Consider the following 15894-nt stretch of genomic DNA (forward strand, 5'->3'; position numbering starts at 1 on the left):
AAATGAACTTCTTAAGCATTGAGAGAAAGATCATTGATTTTGAAAACCAAAATCTCTAGATAATATTTTGAAAAATGCCATGCAATTAGTGTAGAATTTACTCTAATGATGAGAGATGCACAAAGCTGAAAGTTTTAGAAATGCTTGTGTGTATATTAGAAGTTCAATTAAATGAAAAATATAACAACTTGGTTTATTTTCAGAACTCTTCTTTACCATGTGGAACAAATTTGAAGCTAAGATAAAAGCCTCTGTTGCTGATGTTAAGAAAGGAGATCTCTGTTGAAGTTCCAACTTGCTTCTATTCACTCATGTCCCTGTAATGCCTTCTGGTGTGGTGTAAAAGCAATTAAATGAAATTTGTGCTCTGCATGTCTTGATAATGTCATAATTATTTGTGTCAATTATTTGCAAATCTATTCTTTATGATACTATATAGAGAAAAGTCACTGCCATACATTTCTTACACTTCCAGATAGAGGAACTGAATTTAGAAAAGATTTTGCTTTAGTTTTTTTCATATTAAAACTGTAAATTCATTGATCAGAACAAAGTTGTTGTTATTTAAGTAATATTTATTAAACCTAGTGAGACTGCAAATCATACTACTAGCTCTAGCTGAACTATAAAAGACATTATTTATAAATTCAGAGAACTTATTCTGTGTGGGAATGTTATTAATTAATATCAAGTTTAATTGGTATTAGTGTTAAAGGAACATTGAAAAGAATAAAAGGAAAAAACTTGTAGATATTAAGTTAGTAGTCTAGTATCTTTATTGTTGCCTTGTTTTCTCTTTTGGCGCTGAGACTGATGGATTTTCATGACTGATTATTATCTAATCATGTGCCTCTTTTTATGTGAAGATGTCTTTTATTTATTTTTAGGATATTTTTATCAGCTTCTAACAGTTCTAAATATTATTAATAAATATTTTGGTTCGTTATCTGTTTGAAAACTGAAATGAAGTAAAACTAAATAAAATAATACTCTCATGTATTTAATTAGATTTTTTCCAGAATCTAGAATTATTGCACCATTTCAAAACGTGCTTATGTTGATAGGCTACTGATTTAGTAAAAAAAAATATCAATAGGTATTTAAATTTCTACATTTAAGAATGTTTTGACAGTGACACAATAATAGGAGGGGACTTTAACACCCCCACTTTCACCCATGGACAGTTCAACCAAAATGAAAATAAATAAGGAAACACAAGCTTTAAATGATACATTAAACAAGATAGACTTAATTGGTATTTATAGGACATCCCATCCAAAAACAACAGAATACACTTTCTTCTCAAGTGCTCATGGAACATTCTCCAGGATAGATCATATCTTGGGTCACAAATCAAGCCTTGGTAAATTTAAGAAAATTGAAATCATATCAAGTATCTTTTCCGACCACAATGCTATGAGACTAGATATCAATTACAGGGGAAAAAACCTGTAAAAAATATAAACACATGGAGGCTAAACAATACGCTACTAAATAACCAAGAGATCACTGAAGAAATCAAAGAGGAAGTCAAAAAATACCTAGAAAAAAATGACAATGAAAACACGATGGCCTAAAACCTATGGGATGCAGCAAAAGCAGCTCTAAGAGGGAAGTTTAATGCAATACAATCCTACCTCAAGAAACAAGAAAAATCTCAAATAAACAACTTAACCTTACACCTAAAGCAATTAGAGAAAGAAGAACAAAAAAACCCTAAAGTTAGCAGAAGGAAAGAAAGATCAGAAACAAATGAAAAAGAAATGAAGGAAACAATAGCAAAGATCAATAAGACTAAAAGCTGATTCTTTGAGAAGATAAACAAAATTGATAAACCATTAGCCAGACTCATCAAGAAAAAAAGGAAGACTCAAATCAACAGAATTAGATATGAAAAAGGAGAAGTAACAACTGACACTGCAGAAATACAAAGGATCATGAGAGATTACCACAAGCAACTATATGCCAATGAAATGGACAACATGGAAGAAATGGACAAATTCTTAGAAAAGCACAACCTTCCAAGACTGAACCAGGAAGAAACAGAAAATATAAACAGACCAATCACAAGCACTGAAATTGAAACTGTGATTAAAAATCTTCCAACAAACAAAAGCCCAGGACCAATGGATTCACAGGCAAATTCTATCAAACATTTAGAGAAGAGCTAACACCTATCCTTCTCAAACTCTTCCAAAATACAGCAGAGGGAGGAACACACCCAAACTCATTCTACGAGGCCACCATCACCCTGATACCAAAACCAAAGATGTTACAAAAAAAAAAAAACTACAGGCCAATATCACTGATGAACATGGATGCAAAAATCCTCAACAAAATACTAGCAAACAGAATCCAGCAGCACATTAAAAGGATCATACACCATGATCAAGTGGGGTTTATCCCAGGAATGCAAGGATTCTTCAATATATGCAAATCAATCAATGTGATACACCATATTAATAAATTGAAGGATAAAAACCATATGATAATCTCAATAGATGTAGAAACAGCTTTCAACAAAAGTCAACACCCATTTATGATAAAAACTCTCCAGAAAGTAGGCAGAGAGGGATCTTAACATAATAAAGGCCATATATGACAAACCCCCAGCCAACATCATTCTCAGTGGTGAAAAACTGAAACCATTTCCACTAAGATCAGGAACAAGACAAGGTTGCCCATTCTCACCACTGTTATTCAACATAGTTTTGGAAGTTTTAGCCACAGCAATCAGAGATGAAAAAGAAATAAAAGGAGTCCAAATCGGAAAAGAAGAATTAAAACTGTGACTGTTTGCAGATGACATGATACTGTACACAGAGAATTCTAAAGATGCTACCAGAAAACTACTAGAGCTAATCAATGAATTCGGTAAAGTTGCAGTATACAAAATTGATGCACAGAGATCTCTTGCATTCCTATACACTAACGATGAAAAATCTGAAAGAGAAATTAAGGAAACACTCCATTTACCATTGCAACAAAGAATAAAATACCTAGGAATAAACCTACCTAAGGAGACAAAGACCTCTATGCAGAAAACTATAAGACACTGATGTAAGAAATTAAAGATGATACAAACAGATGGAGAGATATACCGTGTTCTTGGATTGGAAGAATCAACATTGTGAAAATGACTCTACTACCCAAAGCAATCTACAGATTCAATGCAATCCCTATCAAACTACCAATGGCATGTTTTCACAGAACTAGAACAAAAAATTTCACAATTTGTATGGAAACACAACAGACCCCAAATAGCCAAAGCAAACTGAGAAAGAAAAAACGAAGCTGGAGGAATCAGGCTCCCTGACTGCAGACTATACTACAAAGCTACAGTAATCAAGACAGTAGCTTTGGCACAAAAACAGAAATATAGATCAATGGAACAGGATAGAAAGCCCAGAGGTAAACCCATGCACATATGGTCACCTTAATCTTTGATAAAGGAGGCAAGAGTATACAATGGAGAAAAGACAGCCTCTTCAGTAAGTGGTATTGCAAAAACTGGACAGCTACATGTAAAAGAATGAAATTAGAACACTCCCTAACACCATATACAAAAATAAACTCAGAATGGATTAAAGACCTAAATATAAGGCCAGACACTATAAAACTCTTAGAGGAAAACATAGGCAGAACACTCTATGACATAAATCACAGCAAGATGACCCACCTCCTAGAGAAATGGAAATAAAAACAAAAACAAATGAGACCTAATGAAACTTAAAAGCTTTTGCACAGCAAAGGAAACCATAAACAAGACGAAAAGACAACCCTCAGAATGGAAGAAAATATTTGCAAACGGAGCAACTGACAAAGGATTAATCTCCAAAATATACAAGCAGCTCATGCAGCTCAATATCAAAAAAACAAACAACCCAATCCAAAAATGGGCAGAATACCTAAATAGACATTTCTCCAAAGAAGATATACAGATTGCCAACAAACACATGAAAAGATGCTCAACATCACTAATTATTAGAGAAATGCAAATCAAAACTACAATGAGGTATCACCTCACACCAGTCAGAATGGCCATCATCAAAAAACCTACAAACAATAAATGCTGGAGAGGGTGTGGAGAAAAGGGAACCCTCTTGCACTGTTGGTGGGAATGTAAATTGATACAGCCACTATAGAGAACAGTATGGAGGTTCCTTAAAAAACTAAAAATAGAACTACCATATGACCCAGCAATCCCTCTACTAGGCATATACCCTGAGAAAACCATAATTCAAAAAGACTCATGTACCACAATGTTCATTGCAGCACTATTTACAATAGCCAGGACATGGAAGCAACCTAAGTGTCCATCAACAGATGAATGCATAAAGAAGATGTGGCACACATATATGATGGAATATTAGCCGTAAAACGAAACAGGGACCTAGAGTCCGTCATACAGAGTGAAGTAAATCAGAAAGTGAAAAACAAATACCGTATGCTAACACATATATATGGAATCTAAAAAAAAAAAAAAAAAAAGGTTCTGATGAACTTAGGGGCAGGACAGGAATAAAGATGCAGACGTAGAGAAAGGACTTGACACAGGGAGGGGGAAGGGTAAGCTGGGCCAAAGTGAGAAAGTAGCACTGACATATATACACTACCAAATGTAAAATAGATAGCTAATGAGAAGCAGCTGCATCACACAGGGAGATCAGCTTGGTGCTTTGTGACCACCTAGAGGGGTGGGATAGGGAGGGTGGTAGGGAGACACAAGAGAGAGGGGATATGGGGATATATGTATACATATAGCTGATTCACTTTGTTACACAGCAGCAACTACACAACCATGTAAACCAATTATACTCCAATAAAGATGTTAAAAAAAAAATCTTTCACCTATAGGAACTCAGTATGTAATATACAGTCATTATAGATCCCAGAGACAGATTGAAAGTGGTTTCTTTGTCACCTCAGTGATACACAGATTGACAAATTTTATATACAGATATACAAGTTTTAAGACTATATGTATATATATGTATATATCTATATATTTCATCAGCACAGTAATTTATTTTGATAAATGTGAGACCTGAATGTGAGATGTAGGGGAAGGATAACATTTTATCCTCTTTTCTCTACCTTCATTTTGTAGAATATATTTGTTTAAACACCCTAGATTTTAGAGCACAACTTGTAACAAATCATATACAACGTATAATTCTTCTCCATGTAGAATTACTTTTACAACTTGATTTTTTTTTTAACATCTTTATTGGAGTATAATTGCTTTACAATGGTGTGTAAGTTTCTGCTGTTTAACAAAGTGAATCAGTTATACATATACATATGTTCCCATATCTCTTCCCTCTTGCATCTCCCTCCCTCCCACCCTCCCTATCCCACCTCTCTAGGTGGTCACAAAACACAGAGCTGATCTCCCTGTACAACTTGATATTTGAAAGATGGTTTTTTGGCCTCTACTTAGTGTATCTAGCTACAATAGTCTCACTTTCTTGATTGTAGGAAGTCTCTCACTGTCAGAAATGGTTCTTAACATCGAGTCAAATTGTACCTTCATATAAGTTATTCTTGTTGGTGGAGCTTGAGTAAAACTGAAAAATATTTTAAAGGCAGTTAAATGAGACAATATTAAAAGTAGAGTCCTGGGTCAGTGCCTGGCACCAAAGGTGACCTAATTATTATCATCAGAACCATTGAAAATGCTTTATAAGCTTCTCTTAATTAAGAATAATCCTTTAAGTACAATATTGATTGAAGAAAATCAAATTATACTGGTAACTGAAATTCAAGACAAAAATAATGTATGTAAACACTAAACTCTAGTCAATAAATTTGTTTCTTGCAGGAGTACAGGCTACCAATTCTGAATATACGTGTATACTGGGGTTGAACAAATAAATACAGGAATGATGGAATGTAAGAGCCAGGTTTCTCAGTGCTGGAGAGAGAAATTATAGGTAAGTAAGTTGGAAAGCCTAGAATAAACCCCATGGTAATGGGTATGTCGGAAAGTCTTCATACTATTTTTGCAACTTGTATGTAAGTCTAGAATTATTTTTAAAACATTTTCCAGTAATCACCCAGAGAGTATTTGTATAATGAAATGAGAATATGAACAAGAAACCCTAAATTTAAGATTTGGACAGAAGAACAGGTTCTGTTTGGATTTTTTTTTTCCATTCATTTATTAAATCAGTTAAAATTCAGTGTTTATTATATCCAGGCACAGTGTTAATTGTTAGGTTTACAAGGGTAAACCAATCAAGCATCATTTCATCAACTCAGAATCTAATGAGGGAAACATGTTAAATGAATATGTATATAGTAAGGTGAATTATATACAGAATTTGTGAATACATAAGTATGTATAGTACACATATCTACGTATAACACTTTTTTTAATTGAAATATTGTTAATTTATAATGTTTTGTTTCTGGTGTACAGCAAAGTGATTCAGTTATATGTATGTATAGACTTTTATATATATGTAAATATATATATACTTTTATATTTTCATATTCTTTTCCATTATAGTTTATTACAAAATATTGAATATAGTTCCCTGTGCTATACAGTAGGACCTTGTTGTTTATATATAGTAGTTTGTATCTGCTAATCCCAAACTCCTAATTTATCCCCCCCTCCCCACCCTGAACTTTCCCCTTTGGTAACCAACCATAAGTTTGTTTTCTATGTCTGTGAGTCTGTTTTTGTTTTGCAAATAAGTTCATTTGTATAATTTTTTAAGATTGCACATATAAGTGATACCATATATTTGTCTTTCTCTGTCTTACTTCACTTAGTATGATAATCTCTCTCTTTAGAGAAATCAGCTGATAACCTTATGGGGGTCCCTTGTAACTAACTCTTTGTTTTTCTCATGCTGCCTTTAGAATCCTCTCTTTAACTTTTGTCATTTTAATTATAATATGTCTTGGTGTAGGTCTGTTTGGGTTTATCTTGTTTGAGGCTCTTTGTGCTTCCTGTACCTGGATATGTTTCCTTCTTAGAAATTTTCAGCCATAGTTTCTTCAAATACATTTTCGATCCCCTTTTCTCTTTCTTCTCTTTCTGGGATTCCTATTATGTGTGGATTGTCTTGCTCTATATTATCTCATAGGTCTCATATGTTGCTTTCATTTTTTTTCATTTGTCTTTCTGTCTGCTTTCTGATTGGGTGATTTCCATTATCCTCTCTGCCAGATCACTTATTCATTCTTCTGCATTATCTAGTTTGCTATTTATTGCCTTTTGCTCAGCTTTCATCTCAGCAAATGGGTTTTCTAATTTTAATTGGCTCATCTTTATAGTTTCTAGTTCCTTGTTACAATGATCTGCATTTCTATTGATAGCCTTTCTTAACTCCTTCAGTATTTTTATTACCTCCTTTTTGAACTTGGGATCTGGTAGACTGGAGAGGTCTGTTTCATTGTTTTTTCTTTCAGGGGATTTCTCTTGTCTTTTAAGTGTTCTGTTTTGATAATATATGTTTGCTTTCATAATTTAACCATAATACTGCAAGATTATGTTTCCTTTTTCCAAAGTGTATAGAACACATCATATATGCCTCAGAGGTAAGGATAAAGTGATTGACATTAAAAGCCTTGGATAAAGCTTAATGCCCAACGACTGTAAGAATCAAATAGGATAGTAGCAATGAAAGTGTGATGAAGATATGAGGTATGTAAGAAACAAAATAAACCAGGCTGTTCAAATAGAAGTCTGAAAACAAAATTGGATTTAATGGCTGAGTGGCAAAGGAAGAATGCACCACACAGGTCTGACTTAAGAGAGTTGTCCAAAATGGAAATTGAAGGGCTTAGATATAGGGCAAAAAAGGAAGAATAAGACTGAATAGGGCAAGATGACAATTTCAAGTCATGAGTTGGCTGAAGAGGTAGATTATAAACTCATGTTCGCAATTACTTACCTTTAGAGACTGCATCACCAATGTGGAGAAACCTGGTTTAAAGTAGGTCTGGGATGGAGAAAGAAAAATTTCAAAGGGCCTAAGGTTATGCTTAGATTGGCAAGATTTTTTTTTTAAACATATTTCATTGCAGTCTTACTTAGAAATAAGAAATGAAGTTGGGAATTCCCAGAGGTACCTTCCATTGCTAAGGTGATTGAAGGGGAAAAATGGTACTAATTGATAATTAACACTTGTTAAAAATTTACAAGATTTACATTGTCTTTGAGGAGTGACATCAGCAAGATGGTGGACTCAGAAGCTTGGAAAAAACTAAAGGCTGACTAAAATAACATTTTAGGAGCTCTGGAAACTAGTCAGATCACAAAAGAAGAGAGCAAAAGAAGAAGAAAGGAACAAAAATGAACTGCAAAAACAACCAGAAAACAATAAGTACATTTGCATCAATAATTACTTTAAGTATAAATGGACTAAATACTTCAATGAAAAGACACAGAGTAGGGACTTCCCTGGTGGTGCAGTGGTTAACAATCCACCTGCCAATGCAGGGGACATGGGTTCGATCCCTGGTCTGGGAAGACCCCACATGCTGTGGAGCAACTAAGCCCATGTGCCACAACTACTGAGCCTGAGCTCTAGAGCCCGCGAGCCACAACTACTGAGCCTGCATGCCACAACTACTGAAGCTCACGCGCCTAGAGCCCGTGCTCCACAACAAGAGAAGCCACCGCGATGAGAAGCCCACACACAACAACGAAGACCCAATGCAGCTAAAAATTAAAAAAACGACACAGAGTGGCTGATTGGATAAAATACAAAATGCATATATATGCTGCCTACAAGAGTCTCACTTGTGAATGGATAAAGATGTGTATATGTGTGTTTGTGTATGTGTGTGTGTATGCACACACATAATTGAATATTACTCAGCCATAAAACCAAAAGCAATCTTGCCATTTGCAACAACAGGGATGTACCTAAAGGGTATTATGCTAAGTGAAATGTCAGAAAGAGAAAGACAAATACTATACACCATTTCATTTATATGTGAAATCTAAGAAACAAAATAAATGAATAAACATAACAAAACAGAACCAGACTCATAGATACAGAGAAAAAACTGGTGGTTGACATAGGGGAGGGGGGTAGGGGGTTGAGTTAAATAGGTGAGGGAGATTAAGACATACATACAAACTTCCAGTCATAAATAAGTCACAGGGATGTAATGTATCACATAGGCAATATAGCCAATAATATAATAATTTTATATGGTGACAGATGGTAACTAGATTATTGTGGTGATCATTTGTAGTGTATAAAAACATCAAATCACTATGTTGAAATCTGAAACTAATACAATATTGTAAGTCAATTGTACTTCAATTTAAAAAAAAATTTAAAAATGAAAAAGCCTAGTAACAGTGATTGTAAATAAATAGGCAATCTGAACATATTATAATACCAAGGAAACTGAAGCAGTAATCAAAAACCTCCCGACAAAGAAAAGCCCCAGAACAGATGGCATCATGGGTGAATGGTACCAAATATTTAAAGAAAAATTAACATCAATCTTAATTCAAACTCTTAAAAAATTGAAAGAGTGAACACTTCCTCACTCATTCTAAGAGACTGCATTACCCTGATTCCAAAGACAAAGACATCACAAGTGAAGAAAAATATAGACCAGTATCACTTGTATATATTAATGTAAAAATGCTCAAAAAAATGCTAGAAAACTGAATTCAGCAGTTAAAGGTTTACAAACCATGACCAAGTGGTATTTATTAACGGAATGCAAGTGTGGTTCAACATATTAAAATTATTGAATGAAGTGTACCACATTAACAGAATGAAAGAATAAAAACACATGATCATCTCAATTGATGCAGAAAAAGTATTTGACATAATTCAATACCTTTTCATGATTAAAAACACCCAAAAAACTAGGAATAGAAGGAAACTAACTCAACATGATAAAGCCATATATGAAAAGTCCACAGTTAACATACTCAATGATGAAAGACTGAAAGCTTTTCGTCTAAGATCAGGAACAAGATAATATTCTGACTCTTGCCATTTCTATTTAATATAGTACTGGAAGTCCTGGCCAGAGTAATTAGGAAAGAAAAATTAATAAAAGGAATCTAAACTGGAAAGGAAAAAGTCAAATTATATTTTTAGACAACATGATCACCTTATGTGTAGAAAACCCTAAAGATTCCACGTGCAGAAAAACTGTTAAAACTAATAAATTTAGCAGAGTTGAAGGATGCAAAATCCACACACAAAAATCAGTTGTGTTTCTACACTAACAATGGCCAATCTGAAAAGGAAGAAAATAATTTTGTTAATGATAGTATCAAAAAGAATAAAATACTTAGCAGTAAACTTAGCCAAGAAGGCAAAAGATTTGTACACTGAAACTACAAAACATTGCTGAAAGAAATTAAAGACACAAATAAATGAAAAGACTTCCCATGTTCGTGGACTGGAAGATAATACTGTTAGGATGTCAGTATTATCCCAAGTGGTCTACAGATTCAATGCAATCCTTATCAAAATTTGAGTTACATTTTTGCAGAAATGGAAAAATCCATACTAAAATTTATATGGATCCACAAGGGAACCCAAATAGCCAAGACAATCTTGAAAAAGGAGAAAAAATTTGGAGGTTTTACAGTTTCGGATATCAAAATGTTCCACAAAACTACATAAACAAAACAGTGTGGTAATGGCATGCAGACAGGCATATAGGCCAATCGAATACAATAGAGAGCCCATAGATAAACCCTTGCATATATGGTCGAATGAATTTTGACAGGGGTGCCAAGACCATTCAGTGGGGAAAACAGTCTCTTCAACAAGTGGTGCTGGGAAAACTGGATATCCACATGCAAAGAAAAAGTTGGATCCTTACCTTACACATATTTAAAAATTCTAAGTAGATCAAAGATGTAAACATGAGTGCTAAAACTACAAAACTCTTAAAATGGGGAAAGCTTCATGACATTGGATTTGACAATTTCTTGAAAATGATGCGAAAAGCACAGACAACAAAGGAAAAAATAGATAAACTGGACTTCAACAAAATTGAAAACTTTTCTACATCAAAGGATACTATCAACAGAGTGAAAAGGCAATCCACAGGATGGGAGAAAATATTTGCAAATCATATATCTGATATGGCATTAATATCCAGAATATATAAATATCTCCTACAACTCAATAACAAAAACAAAACCCTGATTTAAAAATGGGCAAATGGGGACTTCCCTGGTGGCACAGTGGTTAAGAATCTGCCTGCCAATGCAGGGGACACGGGTTCAATCCCTGGTCTGGGAAGATCCCACATGCCGCGGAGCAACTAAGCCCGTGTGCTACAACTACTGAAGCCCATGTGCCCTGGAGCCCGTGTGCCTTAGAGCCTGTGAGCCACAACTACTGAGCCCATGCACTACAACTACTGAAGCCCATATACCCTAGAGCCCGTGAGCCACAACTACTGAGCCCACGTGCTGTGACTACTGAAAGCCCATGCACCTAGAGCCCATGCTCCGCAACAAGAGAAGCCACCACAATGAGAAGCCTGCGCACTGCAACGAAGAGAAGCCCCCGCTCACCGCAACTAGAGAAAGCCCGCGTGCAGCAACAAAGACCCAGTGCAGCCAAAAACAAATAAATCAAAAATAAATTTATTTTAAAAAATGGGCAAATGACTTGAATAGACATTTCTCCAAAGGAAATAAACAAATGGCCAACAAGTATGTGAAAAGATGCTCAACATCACTAATTATTAAGAAAATGCAAAACAAAACCACAATGAGATATCACCTCACATTCATTAGAATGGCTAATTTTTTTTAATCACAGAAAATAGCAAGTAGGTAAAACGGTACGTTTACTGTAGAAAATGTATGGCAGCTCCTGAAAATAATGAAACATATACCCAAAATAATTGAAGGCAGAGACTAAAACAGATATTTGTACACTCCTGTTTATAGCAGCATTATTCCACAATAGCCAAAAGATAGAAGCAGTCCAAGTCTCCAACAATGGATGAATGCATAAAGAAAATGATACATGTACATACAATATAATATTTATTCAGCCTGAAAAATGAAGGAAATTCTGACACATGCTGCAACATGGATGAACCTTGAAGACTTATGTAAGTGAAATAAGCCAGTCTCAAATGGGCAAATACTGCATGATTCCACATATATGAGATAGAGTACTCAAATTCATAGAGACAAAAGTTAGAATGATTGCCAGGGGCTAGGGAAAGGGTGAATGGGGAGTTATTATTTAATGGACAAAGTTTCTGATTGGAAAGATTAAAAAAAAGTTCTGGAGATGAACAATAGTGATGGTTGCACATCATTGTGAATGTACTCAATGCCACTGAACTGTACACTTAAAAATAGGTAAAATGACAGATTTTATGTTATGAATATTTTACCCATAAAAAAAGTTTACATTGTTTTCTAATTATAAGTTTTCAAGGTAATTTGCTATTTAATTTGTTTAGAGAAAAATGAAGAAAATCTAACAAGAATAAGCTTTGAAAATATTCTAGAGGAGCAAAGACTTTAAAGCTTTTAGAAGAGTTTATAAATTTGTTTTCCAAAGGATACGGAGAGCAAAGTCGCATAAAGGTAAGAGTATAACAAAATTTCATATCTGGGTCACTTAATTTTAGCAATTATTTTCTTGAAAATTATATTTAAAAATTTTAAAATAATAGCATCAATAAACTAATGTAAACTCAGAGATATCACTGAATTTTCTACCTACATTTTATAGATTTTAATATTAAAATTTTACATAAAACAGTAAGCTTGAATGGTCATTATTTTTCTGTATTCAAATAGAAAGATACAATTCAATACTGAGTGACTTTTCCTTAAATGGATTGTGAATGTGTAACACTTCTAACTTTGCTTTTTTTTTTTTTTAACTGAAGGGAGATACAGTTGAGTTAATCATACTACTAATACTGTGGCATATTATCATCACTAGTTTATTCAAGGTCCCTCTCTTATTTTTACATTATCACATTCATCCCTATCCTTTTCCCACTCCTCTACTACTCAGCTACAGGCATTTGCTCTAATGTATTTAATGTGTCCTTAGATAAATTTGATGTTTGAAAAATATATGTTTTATGCAAGTATTTTAAATTTGTGTAGTGTGCTACTGTAGATCTCTTACTTTTTTCTTTTCAACAGCCATACATTTTAAGCACTATTCTGTAGTTGCAAGTATATCTGAGCCATTGCTTCTCACTGATGCATCACACTCTAATGCTCTAGTCATCCAGTTCCCTGGTGATGGGATCCAATTATTTGTAACCACATGCCTTTTTCATGTTTGCAGGGTGAACACCGCAAGAGTGAGATTGCAGGGGCCAGGGTATAATTTGTTTTCCTGAAGTTCTACTCAGCTGTTCCAAAGCAGCAGTACTATACGTTTGCACTTTCAGTGGCAGTGCCTGAAGGTTCCTGTCAGTCAACCACTCACTAACACTTGATGTTACCAGGCTTTCTAATTTGTCCTAATCAGGTGAGCATAAAGTGGTATTTCATTATTCCAAATTGTACTTTTCTAATCATGATCATCATCTTTAAGCAACCGTTTCCTTTCGTATATATTTTTATCCATATACATTTTTAGCAATTTAGGTATTCTGTTCTAAGGAAGGGTTTGATTTATTATCCATTTGTGTTGATGTTGCGGGGGTTCCTTACATAGTCTAGATATTTATTGCTTATTGATTTTAAATGTTGCCAATATTTTCTGCCACCTATGCCATTAACTATGTCTCTATTGTTTAGTTGATCAGAAATCTTTATTTTTAATGCAGTGAAATACATTAATTGTTTTATTGTGATTTGGGTTTAGGAGCCTTAGAAAAGTTATTACAAAGATATCTTTTACATTGATTTCTATTAATTTTATACTTTTGTCTTTCATGTTTAGATCTTTAATCCATGAGAAATCATTTTGGTATGTGATATACTACAGGGATCCAGTATTATTTTTCTCCATATTATGAGTCATTTTTTTCCAGTTCCATCTACCAAAAGAACCATTCTTTTCCTGATTGATTTATGAAGCTACATCTATTGTATGCTAAGTTTCCACAGAGATGGGATGTTCTTCAGGTCTCTGATTTGCTTCTTACACTAGTCTATTTGTTCTTACAGTACTATCACACTATTTTTTAAATCGATTTGTATTGTACCATTTATCTGGTAGGATAAGACACCTACATAGCTTCATTTTTAAAAATTGCTCTAGCTATTCATAGACCTTTATTCTTCTACATAAAATCTGTATGGGAATTGCATTAAATTCTTAGGTTAATCTGGAGAGAAGTGGCAGCTTTACCATATTAGTCATTGCACCTTGAATATGAGGTATATTTCCATCCATTTTTTTCTTCTTTTAGTATTTTAAAAGCGACTTTAACAATTTCTCTATTAAGGTCTTATGTATTCCTTGTTAGACATACATAACCTAACCCTTGTTAGGTTAAAGTCTTAATGCTTAATTTTTGTTGCTATCTTATTTTATATTTTTCCAGTGAGTTATTGCTGGTATTAAAATGTATTGAATTTTACTAGCAGAGTTATCTGGCAATCTTTTTGAACTTTCTTACTGGTTCTAATAGTTTGCCTATATAGAAGTGAGTATGTCATTTCTCTTGCAAACATTTTCTCTCATATTGTCTGACAGGCTCTACATTTTATGGAACACTAGTGAGTAGAGATCATCTTTGGTTTGTTGCCAGTATTAAAGCAAATCAGTCTAAATTTTTTCCACTGAGTATGTTTTTGCTTTAGGCCTCTGCTAGATGGACATTTTAAGTCAAGAATGTCTTTTAATTTTTTTCCAGCATATTGAGGTATAAGTGACAAATAAAAATTGTACAATATATGTATAAGGTATACAATGTGACGATTTGATATATGTATGCATTGTGAAATTATTACCACAAATAAGCTATTAACATATCCATAACCTCACATACTAACCACTTTGTATGTGTGTTATATGAACCCAAGATCTAGTCTCAGCAAATTTCAAGTATATAATACAGTCTTGTTAACTATAGTCAACATGCTGTACATTAGATCCCCAGATTTTATTCATCTTATAACTGAAAGTTTTTACCCTTTGGTCAACATCTCTCCATTTCCCCCACCTTCCAGCCCCAGGCAATAACCATTCTACTCTCAGATAGTATGAGTTCAAGTTATATACATACACACACACACACACACACACACACACACACATTTTCTTTATCCATTCATCTGTCAACAGACACTTAGATTCTTTCCATATTTTGGCTGTAGTGAACAATGCTGCAGTGAACATTGGACCAGTGCAGGTAACGCTTCAAGATCCTGATTCCAATTCCTTTACATATATATATATATACTCAAAAATGGGATTCTAGATCATATGGTAGTTCTATTTTTAACTTTTCTGAGGAACCCCTACACTGATTTCCATAAAGGCTATATCAGTTTACATTCCCATCAAAAGTGTACAAGTTTTCGCTTTTCTCCACATCCCTGTCAGCACAAAGAGTGCTTGTCTTTTTGATAATAGCCATCCTGACAGTTATGATATCTCATTGTTGTTTTGATTTACATTTCACTGATGATTAGTGATGTTGAGCATCTAATCAAATACCTGTTGGATATTTGTATGTCTCCTTTGGATGATGTCTAAATAAGATCCTTTGCCCATTTTTACATCTTGCTATTGAGGTGTGTGAGTTTCTTATATATTTTGGATATTAACCCTTTATTAGATGTATGGCTTGTAAATATTTTCTACCATTCCATATACTGCCTTTTCATTCTGTTGTTTTCCATAATGTTTTCTTGCTGTTGCAGAAACTTTTTTCTTTGAAGTATTCCCACTTGTTTATTTTTGCTTTTGTTTACTTTGGTTTCTGTGTTATATCCAA

General features: G+C 33.9%; 1 protein-coding gene across 1 annotated transcript in view; it reads left to right on the forward strand.

The window, feature by feature from the left end:
- Window positions 1-5890, forward strand: part of CCDC7 (coiled-coil domain containing 7) — a 325108-nt gene extending 319218 nt beyond the window's left edge. The window contains exons 46-47 of the mRNA XM_036844965.1: window positions 204-332; window positions 5825-5890. The gene's annotated coding sequence lies outside the window, so the exon portion shown is untranslated. The remainder of the gene's footprint in view (window positions 1-203; window positions 333-5824) is intronic.
- Window positions 5891-15894: the final 10004 nt, after the last annotated feature.

The sequence above is a fragment of the Balaenoptera musculus genome, chromosome 2 (genome assembly GCF_009873245.2).
Source record: "Balaenoptera musculus isolate JJ_BM4_2016_0621 chromosome 2, mBalMus1.pri.v3, whole genome shotgun sequence".
Taxonomy (NCBI): domain Eukaryota; kingdom Metazoa; phylum Chordata; class Mammalia; order Artiodactyla; family Balaenopteridae; genus Balaenoptera; species Balaenoptera musculus.